Below are 14,170 nucleotides of genomic sequence, written 5' to 3' on the forward strand. Positions count from 1 at the left end.
TAAGCACGGAGGTGATTGAGGGCCGGGGCTCCCGGGGCCCGCAGGCCGAGCCTACCGCCCTGCATGGGCTGGGACAGGCCTGCCTCCCTTAGCACAGGATGCTGCAGGGGCTGGGACAGGCCTGCCTCCCTTAGCACAGGCTGCTGCAGGAGCCGTGGAGCTCCGTGACAGGCATAGATTCCTGCAGGAGCATGATTCCTGTATGATACTGATCCAGGTATGTCTGCTTATATGCCGCTGTAATGTTACACAGCCTATAGTAATGCATAAAATAAAGAATACGAACATTTCACTGCCTGTTGTGGGTCTGGTTTTCATTCATGGTAATACTTAAGCTTTTTATTTCAGTAAGAAGCATGGAGCAGCAGATCAGCACTCTTTGTGCCTCTGTCAGCACGCAGCCTTTGTTGGGAGATAGCGATGATTCAGCCACTAAGCTAATCTCAGATGCGACAGTGTGTTTGCTAGAAAGAGTAAGATACTGCATTTTATGGTTAGGAGAGAGTTTGTTCATCACTGTCCTTAAATTATCTGCCAGGGAGCAAGGCCCTTCTCTTGGCCAGTGAGTCAGGAGAATGAACTCTGGAGCTTTATGGAGAGGTTGGACGCTACTGCTTTATGGGGTGAGTTGTCAAACATGAAACGTGACAGCTGTGCACTTGTACCTCAAGTGCACAAACACAATAGATCAAACACGTTGCAATTCTGCATCTGCCTGCCATGGTTTCTCTGGCTGTTTTTCTCCCTCTTACTCCTGAACAAATTGGACTTTTTGTGTCCCTACCAGCCCTGGAATCTTAATGTTTCTTTCTCATTTTTAACAAAGATGTACCAGTTGTGGATTCCAAAAAGTTATTGCATATCATACAAGTAAAAGGTACAAGCTTCAGCAATCCTTTGCCATCTTAGAAATATCTGAAGTGAATCTTTCTGATTCATGCTTCACAGCTCTACAGTTTTTTTTCTTTATGTCACTGTAACATATAATTTTGCAGTTGCTTTAAGCAGAGGGTATTAAAAACAGTATTACCAGGATAAGCTTGTCTTCCACCCAAATGAGTAACCTCACAAAAAGTGTCTCACTGCCTAGTCGTTGACATTTGGAAGCAACAAGGTTTTAATTAAAAGTTCTGTTGATGATGCATAAATTTCCAAAATTCATTTTGATTTCCACTTAATTAGCTTTATAAAACTAATAAGTAGGGACAGTAGAGGTGCAAGTCAATGACAGAAGAAAGCACCTCAATACCTTTTCAGGACATAAACTACTAGGTTAAAAAAAGACAGTAAGTTCTGTAGACAATTTAAATACTGATTTTGTCTATGGTCATCTTTTCCCCACTTGTAGTCTCTTCAACAAAAAGAAATGTCATTGATGTAGAATTTATCCCAACTACTACAGCAGGTATAGCTAGCAATTGTTTAATTTAAGATGTTTTTTTTTCAAGACTCCTCAAGGTCTTTCCTTTGCTCTTATGTTTTCCTACCATAAATATTAAAGAACTGCTTTTTATTAGGCATTTTATTCCAAGGAACAGTCCTGGAAACTCAGCAGTAGAGATTGATATAAAAAGTTTCAACTTCTTTTCTCCTTTTCATGTTATTTGTTCTGTATGTACACCCTTCCCCTCCTAATACAGAATTCTGTAAATGTATTAGGTGAAATTAATGAGAAACTGACCTAAAACCAGGGAAGCTGGAAGACATTTAAAAATAAGAGGGAAAAATCAGAGTGATCCAGGCTTGTTCTTTGGAGTAGACATTTTCTTGGATGCAAAGCAAAGGTTTTGCCTTTCAAGGAGTCTAAAAAGCTAAGCAGTGAGTTTGCCTCATAAACTCCTATGGCTAGTGCTTGAAGTCTGCTAAGTCACTGTTAAATTTGCAAAAATAAGGGATATAGTTTTCAAGTAGTATCCACAGAAGATTGCAAGACTTGAGGGAGGATTCAGAATTTGTAAGACTGGTTAAAATAACAAAAGACTGAGGCAATAACTGATACCTTGTTGCAATAAAGTTTTGTGGATTTTTTTTCCTTTGTGAAAACTGAGCAGAGCTTATGAAGAGCCCTTTTGCAATGTAATACTGCTAATTATGCCTTTTCTCAGTGGGACATAGGTGTATTTGTGTTTTTTCATCATGGCTAATCCCTGTTCCCTTGGTGCTGTGTTCTGGACCTGTGAGACTTCAGTGCAACAACTGCTAACAGTCCTGAAGAAAGCAGGTTGCTGTCTGCTCCTCCACGTGTGTGCTCAATGCTTCCAGTCTGGGAAGTTCCTTGAGAAATCTTTGTCTCAGCATCAGCTGTGCATGTCAAAGTTAACATGAAAAGCAAAGTTTAGCACAACGTGGTCATGTTAGCTAAGAAATGTGAAGCAGGTGAAGTACAGGGTTTCCATGAGGAAGGCAGTGATTAGTGCTGGATACTGTTCTCCAGTCTGGAAAATCACTGATAGTGCAAGTGAGTGAGTGACCTGTATGTGTGGGAGGAAGTGGTGCACTTGGTCTGGACAGTCATTCAACAGAAAGTGATGCAGGTGCAGAGGCTGCCTCTGACACCTCTGCTACTGATGCAGGAAGTTTGCTTTGAACTTCTTTAGTGATGGAGAAATGAACCACACTTGTTCTAAATAATTGGTCACTGTTGTCCAAGTCTGAAATCCTTGAACAGGAAAAAATAGGTACAGTATTTTTTCCATGTGCCACTTGTTCCAATGTTCCAATGTTCCAAAGAAAGACATGCTGCTCTCCTTTTTAAATGTGAATATTCTCTGTGGAAGCCTCCTGGTACCTGGGGTGCATGTTTCCTTTGAAAGATGCACTGCTGGGTACTAAAGGGAGCTGAGCAAAGCTCGCTCTTTGTGTTTCAGATTCTTTTGTCTCCAACAGGAAAGGCTGTAATTGGAATATAAATAAAACTATTTTTTCCCTGAAATGAAATATAGACAGCTTTGGCTATCTGACAGTAATTCCCTTTCTGAGTTTTCACCTGTAAGTGATCTAACTCTTAACTGTTAAACAAGAATCTTTCCATTCAACTGAAATACGCCTTATATTCATGATTTCTTAACTGGCACTTTGAATATTTGTGATGTTTGGGTTTTTTTCCTTCTAATTATGGGTTCTAAAATTACACCTATGAACAAGAGTGAGTGTACTGTTGTTTTCTAAAATGAGGTCATTTTTTCTTGTTTTGGCTTAGAGTGCAGCTCCACAAACAGTTGCATCAGCACTACTGATGAGTAAACTAGCAAAATGGTAGAAGCAGTTGGGTGAGAAAAAGGGCAGGAATCACTTGGGCTTTGCAACTGGAAAAAATTGTAATGTGGAACCATTTATCATGTTACACCTCAGTAATTCATTTAAATGTATATAAATATTATTCTTAGTTTCTGCATGATATTTTAATAGAAGTGATAGAAGTGATTTGTAAGATCAGATATGTTACATAATTTTATTTTTTTTTTCTTTCAGGAAGCAGTTATTTCTTTTTATGTGCTTATGGTGCTTTTAGAAAGACTGTGAGAAGTGATTTGCTCTTTGATTAGGCAAAACCCGAAGGCTTCTAACTGGGTTTCTCATGGTTCTTCTTTAATATCAGAAATGCAAACTGCATCTGGAAGACTAGAAGAGCAATAACATTCTAAGTGTTGTAACAAGTTCTGTGGTTGGAAAGAAAGGTATTTTTAGATTAATCCGTGGAGTAGACCATTGGATCAACTGGAGACAAGCTACTGGCTGATGTCACTTGAAGGCAGAATTAGGATGTTATCAGAGCCAGTCTGTGGCAAAATTTGTCCCTTTAGACAGCTGCTACTTTCAATTGCATTGGGCAAAGTGCAGTTTCATTTTCTTATGAGTCATTAGAATTAAAGGAATGTAATCTTAAAAGTCCTGAATTGTATTTGCAATCAATAACAGCTGTAATATTTATGTTACCATTACAGTTAGTGCTGTGCTTCCTGGTATAAGGGCACTTCTTGTATATATTTCATTCTCTTCTGTTTAGATTTAAAACTACAGAACTTGCAAACAGTAAACAATGCTTGTTCTAAATACCAAAAAAGTGGAACTGAATTCCTGGAATAATAAGACTTATTCCGTATTAAACACTTTTTCAAATTTTAATTTTTTTCCCATTCACATCTGCTTTTCTTTACACTTTAATTTTCAGTGACAGCAAAGTGGTTGTGAGTTTACAACAGCTCAATAAATAAGGTATCCTTCACTCCTACATTTCCCTCTTGTTGGCAATGTCAAGGTTTCTGAAAATAGTCTTTGGAAGCGGGAGAGGAGGCTGTTTTTAGAAATTTGTTTGGGTCTAAATACCATGTATGAATTTAGAATCAAAGCAGCAATTTGTAAGGAGAATGTTTTTCTCTAGCAGTCATGAGCCACACTGCCAGCCCATGTTTCTTTAACCTGCTGCATCTGAGAGCATGTCTGGAGGGCTGGTACGTGTGCCTTTGATGACACAAGGCGTTGTAACCATTTGGGTGCATTCTGAGTGTGCTTTTATGAAGCAGAAACTTTTGTAGTAGACAGCACCAAAATTACATAATGCAACTTGTAATTACTGGGTAATGTGTTCAGGGAGCAGTCTCTGTAATGTAATGTAAAATAATGCTCTTCTATCTGTTCTAAAGGCCAGGAGACAGAGTCTGTTTCACTTCTTAAAATACTGAGTGGCCTGGAGGTCACTTGGGTGCCTCAGGCCACTTGGCCTGTAAAAATAAGGCCCTTTTTTAAAACAAGCCTAAAGTTAGATTTGAAGTTTATTCTTAATCTCCTGGAAATCAGTCTTCTGATGTGCAATGCTAAATGAACCTTGCAGGATACCTAGGGACTAGGATGTAGGATTCTCTGCCTATTCACTGCTGCTTTTTGACTGGGGTTTTCCTGACCTTTCCATGTAAGCATCTGTAAGGAGGATGAGGAGAAATGCACATTGGTTTAGCCTTTCCTGGGTTCCTGCTGTCAGAAAACTTGGCCACTGCTTGTGCAGGGAGATAGATGAGACCAGGCTATCAGCTTGCTTTGGGTGCACAGCTTCTCCTCTCTCTGCTGAAGCCCAGGCAGCTGTGGGGCTGCTGCTGCTGTCACAGCTCTGGGTTTGAGTGCTCAGTCCTCAGCATTCTTAGGCTTGAGGAAAGGGAGTCTCATCCTTCTGCATTCTCTCCTTCCTCTCCTTATGTGCATTCAAAATGCAGCAGAACTGACACCTTCCTCTCTAAGGAAATCGCCTCAGTTGAAAGTGAGGACAGTTTTCTGAGCTGTTTAGGTTTCTGAAGGTCTAGCATTGAATTAATGCCATGCTGGAGCTGGAAATAACTGGTGATATTAAAAGAGAAGGGGAGATGTGTTCTGGTTTTGCTTTACACTCTCCTTCATTTTATTTTCCTCCCATTTTTCTTCATGCAGTTGTGTTTAAAAATTAAAATATGTCATTTATTGACTTGTTTTGGGGATGTTGCCAGGTATGGTTGTGGATTTGGGGATTTGATCAAGTACTATTTAAGTCAAATGAATGTAATGACTCCACTAGTTCTCATTGGAGATAAATGGAATTCTTTGCAGAGTTTGCAAAGGCTGCCAAAGGTATCTCAGTGTTTTAATTTCTCTACGTTTGTGTATAAGTCTTGCAAGACAAAATATACCATTTCAAAATACGGGTTTTTTTTCTTCTATCTGTTTACTTAAAATATGTAAGATGTCAAGCACAGGAAACCTTATTAAGAAAAAGCTGACACAGTTTAAAGTCCAGCTATTGCAAATATAATTTGCCCTCTGCACTGTACTTTAACAGTCTTTAATTATGTGATAAGATTTAAAAACAGATACCCCTCACATTTTTTTCATCAACTACAGGTGATGTGGAACAATATTCTCTCCCTGTTTGACAGTACAAGAAAATAACATGCTTGCCTTTATTAGAGTTTTAATGAATGTTAGGAAATCATAAACCATTTGCATTAGTTACTGTGAATTTAATGCATCGTTAAGGTGTCAGGAGAGTTAGTTGGTGCCTGTGAATTAAACAGTGATAATGAGACAATTGCTTAGAGTTAAGTTGTGGTATTAATTATTTAGCTGACTTGTGATTAATATATTACTGAAAAGAAAAAGCTTTACACATGTGGAAACAGAGGTTTTATGTCAGCTTCCAATTTACTAACACTGACTAAAACAAATAAATAGAAATATCTTCCAAAAAGAAACTTAGCATGTGATTTCATACTCTTTTTAGAATACCTTGAATAAAAAGTATGTTATCTTTTTGATTGTGTATTTGTGTTTGAGGACTGGTACAATTGTAAATACAAGCAATTGTTAAGTAGCTAATAGTCAAGTCAAAAGCTTGTGCAAGTCTTGATGATGATTATTATTATTATCATCATTACTCTTATTTAGTTGATGAATTGTTTGTAACTGCAATCAGTTTTAAAGAGTACTGTACTCACAAAAGAAAAACTAGGTTTGTTCCAAGTGAAACTGAAGAGTTTGTGTGGAGTACAGTGTGGCCAGAACTCACCTGACTTGGCACTGCAGAACGTGGCATTGGACTGGAATGTTTTGGTCTGTGTATGTGCAGCTACAGTTGTCCAACATAATTTCAATTGTAAAGTTCCCACTTTCAGTGGTGAGATTCCTGTTTCCACTGGAGCATAATTTGCAAACAGAAAAAGAGGACATGGCCAGAGGCACTCCAGAAGTGTAATGTCCCTTATTCAGCAAATCAGATGAACAGGTACTGAAATGTTGGCTCTCCAAGCAGTCCCAGTAGAATTATTACAGAAGAATGTGTATGTTCACAACAAAATAAAAGGAAATGGGCAACACTGAAAAAAACCCACAACCAAGATATTATCATTTTTGTATATCACATTGCAATTTTTCTGCAATTTATTCAGTCAGACAATGTATTTGGTGCAATTCACAAAGTGACTTTTCAAATCCACTTATAATGTTTGCATGATACTTTTCATGGTGAAACTCTTCTACCTTAGCATTTTTTAATCTAGATGTCTCTCTCGGTCTCTCTCACTCTATGTATATGTGTATATATATCTCACATATAGAATTAGGATTAATTTTGTATCTTCTTTTTTTTAGGTATTCTTGGGTTTTATAGTCAATATTTTTCTAGCATTTGTCTAATCAGTAAGGTATGGTGTTTAATAGTGTCATTGGAAGTAGAAGCCTAAACAAAATTCCTCACTTGATTTGAAAGGCAAGCTTTCTTTCTATACTGTATTTAATGTAGTTTCTTGTCTTTTTGTATGTTTTTACCAGGACTGCAATCTTAAATCTTAGATTTGAAAGAACAGTATAGAGCATGATATCCTTCCTATGACTAGAATTGTACAAAGGAACAGAAATATGTCTCTATGAATTAATATACAGAACAAGGCCTTGGGAATCACTAGAGCTCCTGATATCAATGCAGATTAACAACTGAACCCTGGGTAAGAATGTATAATAGTGCCAATGCAAAATTAGAAAATAATCACAATATTAACAAGTAGCAGTGCTAAAAGCAGGGGCTTTGCTAGAATTCATTATTAGTAATAAAGCAAGAATGAATAATACATTCTGGACCTCTTAAACTGACAAAATTATGACATAAATTATATTTACTTTTGAAACAATGTATGACACCACTTTAATATCTACTCCCAAATACGAAATTAAAAAGTTTTAATATTTAGGAAATATCAATTTTAAAGTCATGTTCTCTGAAAAATATATAATTATTACAAATACTATCGAGTACTGCTTTTGAGAACTGTGTGGAAAACAATTTCTTGCTTTCCTATTCAGGTTTTAAAAATAGATTTTCAACAGCATTTAGACATATAAAGTGAATATGGACAAGGTTTTATTGTTTTCTTGTATCATCAAGCAATTTTCCTTCCTTGTTTTCTCAAGGCTTTCACAGATCAACAGAGGATAAAAAAGTCACTAAATGTGACAGAAAGTTTTTTGAAAAATCTGAAAAAATTGACAAAGCATTCAGAGGGAATTATATTGTCTGAAGAAGCTACTTGACCTGTTCAGGCTAACACATCTGCCATTAAAATATCCTTACAAACCATTCTTTCCATGCTGTGGTGTGTGCTGAGGCATGTGACACGCTGTGCAGCTGCTATGGCAGAAGTTTGGACTGGGCTAAGTGAGGCTTAGAAGATATCTTTAGCATTCAGGTGAGTGATGCCATCCAAAGCATGTGCTCTGTCTTTTTACCTGAAAGTCTGATGCTATCACATAAAACAAAATACCTTGTATCAACAGGCACTGTTTTGTTCTGCACTTGAATTATGCTGGTTTTAATTACCAGTCAGAACGTTAAAACCCAGCTTGCTTTCTGACCCTCTGTATGTTGAATTATTGGGAAACATTTTGTTTAGTTTCAGCACTGCTTGGCACCAGTTTTATTCTTTCCAATTGTATGCCATTACAAAGTACATCTTCTTCCATTTTCTGCTGTTCTAACATCATCAAATTCTAGTCACTACCCTGTTCTACAGTGCTCTTGTTGCTAAGAGCCTTGACTCACAAAGCAAAAGGAAATATGTGCATGTGAAGAAAAGAATCTGGTATTATTTCAAGATTCCTCCTGCTGTTTGTGGTGTGCTTCATATCAGAGATTAGGGAACCAAGAAGTTTTCTGAATCTCAGAGCTCTCTGGCTTAAGCCTTAGGGAATGAAACACTTTCTCTAGACCTTTCTGGTTTGCAGATCCCAAAGATGCACCCAGTTACAGCTTTGTTTACTAAAGAGCCAAGGACACATTTAACAAAGCTGCAGTACTGCCTCCATTATGCTCCTTTGTGCAGGCACATCAGAGGGAAGAAAATGCATGGAGGAATGTGAGGTGGACAGTGAAGGAAGGGGGGAGAGGAGGAAGAGAATAAAGTGACGGAAAAGGAAAAGGTGATAGTAAAATAGAATACAAAGTAGAAGGGGGGGGCGGGAAGAGGAGATAGAATGACCTGGAAAACAAAAGGAGAGATGGCGTTCCTGCGAATTCTGTGGATAATACTCAGCACATCTGTCTTAATGTGGTTTGATGTCCTGTCATAATGCTGACATGGTGCATCAGTGTAGGGGTTTCTAGTGCAGCATGGTAAGCTCACAAAGTGCTGTTTTACAGGTCCTCAGTAGCTTTTGGATAGTTATAATCAGGACAATAATACCAATGGAGAGGGTAATGCTGCAGGTGAGGTGAAAATAGATGAGAGAGACAGCATGTAATGAGAGACATAAATGGAGAAGACAGAAAAACCGGAAGAAAACTGAAGAAGGGACAAGAAGAGCTCCGTGAACAGACAGCTCTCCAGAAACAAGCCTTTGTTCTCTTATGGACAGTAAGTACTACTGGCAGAAATGCTCTCTCAAGTGGGAGGTGACAGGAGCTGGGAAAGCTAAACTCACTGACCTCAGACGAGAAATGGAACGTGTGTTTAGAGGGAGTAAACTAAAGCAGGGAAAGTGGAGGTTCATTACTACCTAAAAATGTGGTAGGATATGTTACAATGACCTGTGCTGGAAAGGTGTGACACTTGTTCTGCAGCACTCATCTGAGTAGGTGTAGCACAGTATACATCAACTCACAAAATGTGTCTGCTGTTTGGAAAGTCAAGATAACACTTTCCCTTCAGGGAAGCATACAGCTCAGCCACTGTTAACTGGGTACCTGCGGGGCGTTAAAAAAAAGCCCAAAGCATACAGATTTGTTCTTTGATCTATGCAAATTTTTATTGGAGAGGGAGGATGTTTTAGAAATTGAGCATTTTTTTTTCTTTTCCATTCACCATTTTCAGGGGGTTTTTTTGACTGAAATAAAATTCAGATCCTTTCTTTTCAGTCTCTTCTTTTCAGTCTGGGCTTTCTGAATTAAATGCTGCAATATTAGCTGCCTGCAGTTCCTGTGATTGGGCTCCATGGGTGGCCGGAGTAATTTTCAGACAATGGAGCTGGTTCTTTTCTCACTCACACCACTGTAACTCATTGGCTTCAGTGAAGTTACTCTGGATTCACAGTGTTGTGAAAGAAGAGTTGTGCTTGCTCTTTTATATGTTTTTTAATCTCCATTATATTTTTGCTTACATGTATAATTGATTTTCTGGGAATATATCCTGCTGCTGACAGGTAGACCTAGGATCTTCCTAAGACAGAAATAAATGTAAGTGTTTTTTAGGTCGCTGAATTAAATCCACTGCTCCTACAACACCATGTTATATAATTTCTTTCATAAACTGCTCAGGCTTTAAACATTCATTATGATCTATTCTTACTACAGTGGGTAAATTCAGACAGGTAAGTTACATCCTGTGTAAATTTAAAACCACAATTGAAAGAATCTACAAATGCTCTAAAAGTATTTTCTTTCTCACCTGTGTCTCACTTTTCAATGCAGCAACCATGATAAAGCTTCATTCTTGGCAGAAGGAGGCTCAGCTCTGGGAAAGCACGATTCTGAAATTACAGGCATACTTTGGAAAGGTTACTGTGTATTTTTCTTTCATGGTCACATCCCTCTTGCAGATTTTAGTGGGAGCAGTCATCTGACAAATTTTTACCATACTTGAAGTGCCACTCTAAAAGTAATTCCAGAAGGAGAAGGGTATGGAACAGGTGTGTGCAACTCAGCTGAGGACAGATTACTATCTTTGACTTACTTACCTTGGGCTGCCTTCTAATAACTACCCTGTTGAAACAAATCCCATCCATTTTATCCAAATTTGCTCTTCATTTATGGAATAAATGGGTCTAATGGACATGAAGCTGAAAATCATCAATATAATCCAGAAGTTTTATTGTAATAAAGGAGATGTGAAAAGCAAACTAGGGCTCTATTTTTCTCTTACATAGTACAAATAAGATGATTCAGCAGAAGCCAACAGAATTATGCTGTTACCTGCAAATGCTACTGTGATACCTCCCCATCCTTCCTATCTTGATATGGAATATCCTGTTATTTTTTGCCTTGTGTTGCTAAATCTCTGTTCTGCAGCTCACCTTAGCAAGCCTATTGCTGATACTTCCCTTCTGTTCTGAAGCTGGACTTCAGAATTTGCAGCCGTTACTGAGGAAAGTTCTTGGTGGTTGCCATTTAGAAGGAGCAACTTTGGTTTGCAGCAGCTGAAAGGTGGTGGCTGCACATCACAAGGGAGGGAGGAAGAGGTGTATTAATTGTGAAAGCCAGATTGTGGTCAATGACCACAGTAAGTAGCACAGTTGGCTGTGCTACTCCTCTGGTGGCTCTTTATCCCACCCTCTGGCTATTCTATTTCCAGCACAGAAAATATGCACCAGTTGCGTTGTGCAAGTACAGTAAGCCTTACACTTCTAGGGCTTGCTGGAAATGCTCAAAGTAATTGTGTGGTCTGTTCATGCAACAGTTTGTAGGAGTGGTAGAGCACTCCCTCAGTTTTGTTGGCATTACATTGCCTATAGAATATGGGCCTATGGTGTTTGCTCTGAGGTCACTGGGATTGCTGGACATGGGACATCCAAGGTTGAGACTGCTGCACGTATGCAATAACATGATGAGATTATTAGATACCAAGGATCCTAGACATACACAGTTCTCAAAATCTCCCTGGTAAACAATTCTGGTTGGAAAAGGGAACAGACAATCAATCTAAGGCAACCTGAATATGGTAGTCATATCTAACCATGTCTACATGTCTCCCTTCTACTGCAATGCCTTCATGCTTCCCCATAGCTAGTTATTTTTTATTTACAAATTTTCTTTGTCAAAAGTGTGAGAGTATACTCATGCTCATGTGTAAAGCAGTTGCCAGTCAGGAATCCTCAGTGCATCACCATTCTCAGCAGCTCTCAACCCAGCACGTGTTATGGGGCTGTTGAAAGAGGCCATTGCCTCTGGTCACGATCTGCTGCGTGCTCAACAACGTGCTGATCTCAGGCCAAGGAGAGAGCAGCGGGGCAGGACAAACTCGTTTCTTTCACCCACGCAGCACTCTGGGCCAAAGGAATTCTTTGGTAGGCTGTGTGCCACACAAGCCTGATACAGAGGCTTGGGGAGAGTCTGGTTTGTCATCTAGATGCTTCCTAACCTGTAAGTGCATAATAGTGATGAGTTGTGTTGAGGCTTAGAGCTCTGATAAGTGGTCTTTGACAGAGTTACCCATTCAGTTTAAGACATTACCACTCTCAAGTGTCTATTTTTCTCTGCTGTTAGGTATTACCACACTTATGGCAGAGACTCCAGGTCACAGTCTGGCATGTTAAAAGAATGCCTACTTTCATTGTTGTACTCTGCTAGAATGATCATGACCTCAGGCAGCTGAGACAAATCACATCTTAAAACACAGCAGCTAAATCTGCCAGAGTTTGTTGTTCAGAGCCTTTGGCCTTTGCTTCTTAACCAAGAGAGGAAAGAGTCCTTGCCAGTGCCTGCAGGCCCGAGGACAACCATTCATGCCTTTACTGCCACCCCAGAAGTCCACTGCTGGTCCATATGGAGTACTGGTGTCACAGCTGTTACACCTTAAAAGAGCAAGGAGAATGTGTAAAGAAACTTCGAAGTCACTGATACTGTCTTAAGCAAAATGTGAGGGCTGTTCTTCGAAGGTGAATTAATGATGAAAATTTTTTTTGGAATTTTTATGGTTTGTGTAATTTTGAAAGTGATTTATGATCCTACCACGGAGCTCTTAGGATTTAGTGGCTGTTCTGATTCACTAAAAATTGAAGATGTAGTAGAAAATAGGTTGAAATACTAGTTTATATCAGGAATTATATGACATCAAAGTAAAACACGAGGTTTTAATTTTAATTTCACTAAGAAACTAAGTGATTGTGCTGATATGGTATTGCTGTCTTTATTTGTCCATCTGTTTTTGAAATGGAAGGAGATTGGAAGCAGGAACGGGATCCCTTCACTTGTCTGAGGATGTCTCGTAAAATTTTGCTAACAAAAATCAATTCAAAAGCTGGTCAGTCATAAGACACAAGTCCACAGAAAATCAAACTTCAGAAGTTGTGATGTTTACACAAACAGCTGGCAGTTGGTTCATGCCCAGCAATGGATGGATTACGCCAAGCTGGCTGGAAACAGTTAGAGATGCTGGCAGTGTGCCCTGCCCACCTCCCACAGGTTCCACTTCTGCAGCAATGGCTCAATGCCTCATTAATCAGCACCTGGGTTTCTGCGTTTTGCAGATCAGTGCATTAAGGCAAGCCAACATCAGTTTCTGTTCAGGCTTAAGCCACAGCATTCCTGCTGTGGGAGATGTCTTGCAAGAGAGATCAGTGTATATAGTGGAGTAGGTGACTTGTCAGCTGCAGATTAAACTATAGGGTGAGATATATATTAATACCTTCATCATTATTTTGTTAGAGGAGAATTTTTAATTTATTGATTAGAAATCATTAATGGAAATGTAAAGTTGAGATGGTTTAGGATGTGGACGATAGCAGAAGAATGCCAAGAGGAACAGTCATGACCACGACATTTTCTAGTTGATGAAAGACTGTACCTATCATATTTAATTTTGTCAGCATAAGTTTCTTTTGCTTTTTCAACATAACACCTCAAAAATGTAAAATTACAAAATAATTTGTCATAAATCACAGTACTGAATTTAGTAAATAGCAAATCCCGGCAATACCTATTCTCTCTCTAGTGGGTGTGATCCCCACGGCTCTGTGCTGTGCAGGGCTCCCAAGGAGTGCATAAATCGATTCCTAGGGCACGAACGGTCGCATCAGCATTTCCCCCGTGGCATATTTCAGGCAACCGGGCTGTGTAAGTGAAAGACAGTGACTCAAATGTTGTTGGCAGGTGAGGTGCTATGCCTGCCTGGCTTTACCCTGCCCCAGCACAAACCCCGTGTACACCGAGCAGCGCTCAGGGCCCCGTGCGCCCACGGTGGCAGCTGGCGGGGGCGGCCGGCGGGGCCCGCAGCCCGTGCGGGCGGTCCGGGCCGTGCGCTGTCCCCGCGGCTGCGCTCGGGCCGCGCTCAGGAGCCGCGGGACGCTCCGGGCCCTTCCCTGCGCTACCGAGCCCCGCTCTGCGCGGCCCCTCACGGGGGCGGCTGCGAGAGGGGGCGGCGGCCTCCAGCGGGGCGGGCGGGAGGAGGGTCCGGGGAAGCCGCGGCCCCTCGGCGGCGGCTGCGAGGGGAGCGCGGCGGCAGGTGGC

General features: G+C 40.0%; 1 long non-coding RNA gene across 1 annotated transcript; it reads left to right on the forward strand.

The window, feature by feature from the left end:
• Window positions 1-78: 78 nt before the first annotated feature.
• Window positions 79-10,845, forward strand: LOC148222828 (uncharacterized). The gene is made up of 3 exons (XR_015805419.1): window positions 79-217; window positions 7,291-7,463; window positions 7,927-10,845. It is a non-coding gene; the product is annotated as an uncharacterized LOC148222828 (long non-coding RNA).
• Window positions 10,846-14,170: the final 3,325 nt, after the last annotated feature.

Source organism: Sturnus vulgaris, chromosome 9, assembly GCF_052056855.1.
Source record: "Sturnus vulgaris isolate bStuVul1 chromosome 9, bStuVul1.hap1, whole genome shotgun sequence".
Lineage (NCBI taxonomy): Eukaryota > Metazoa > Chordata > Aves > Passeriformes > Sturnidae > Sturnus > Sturnus vulgaris.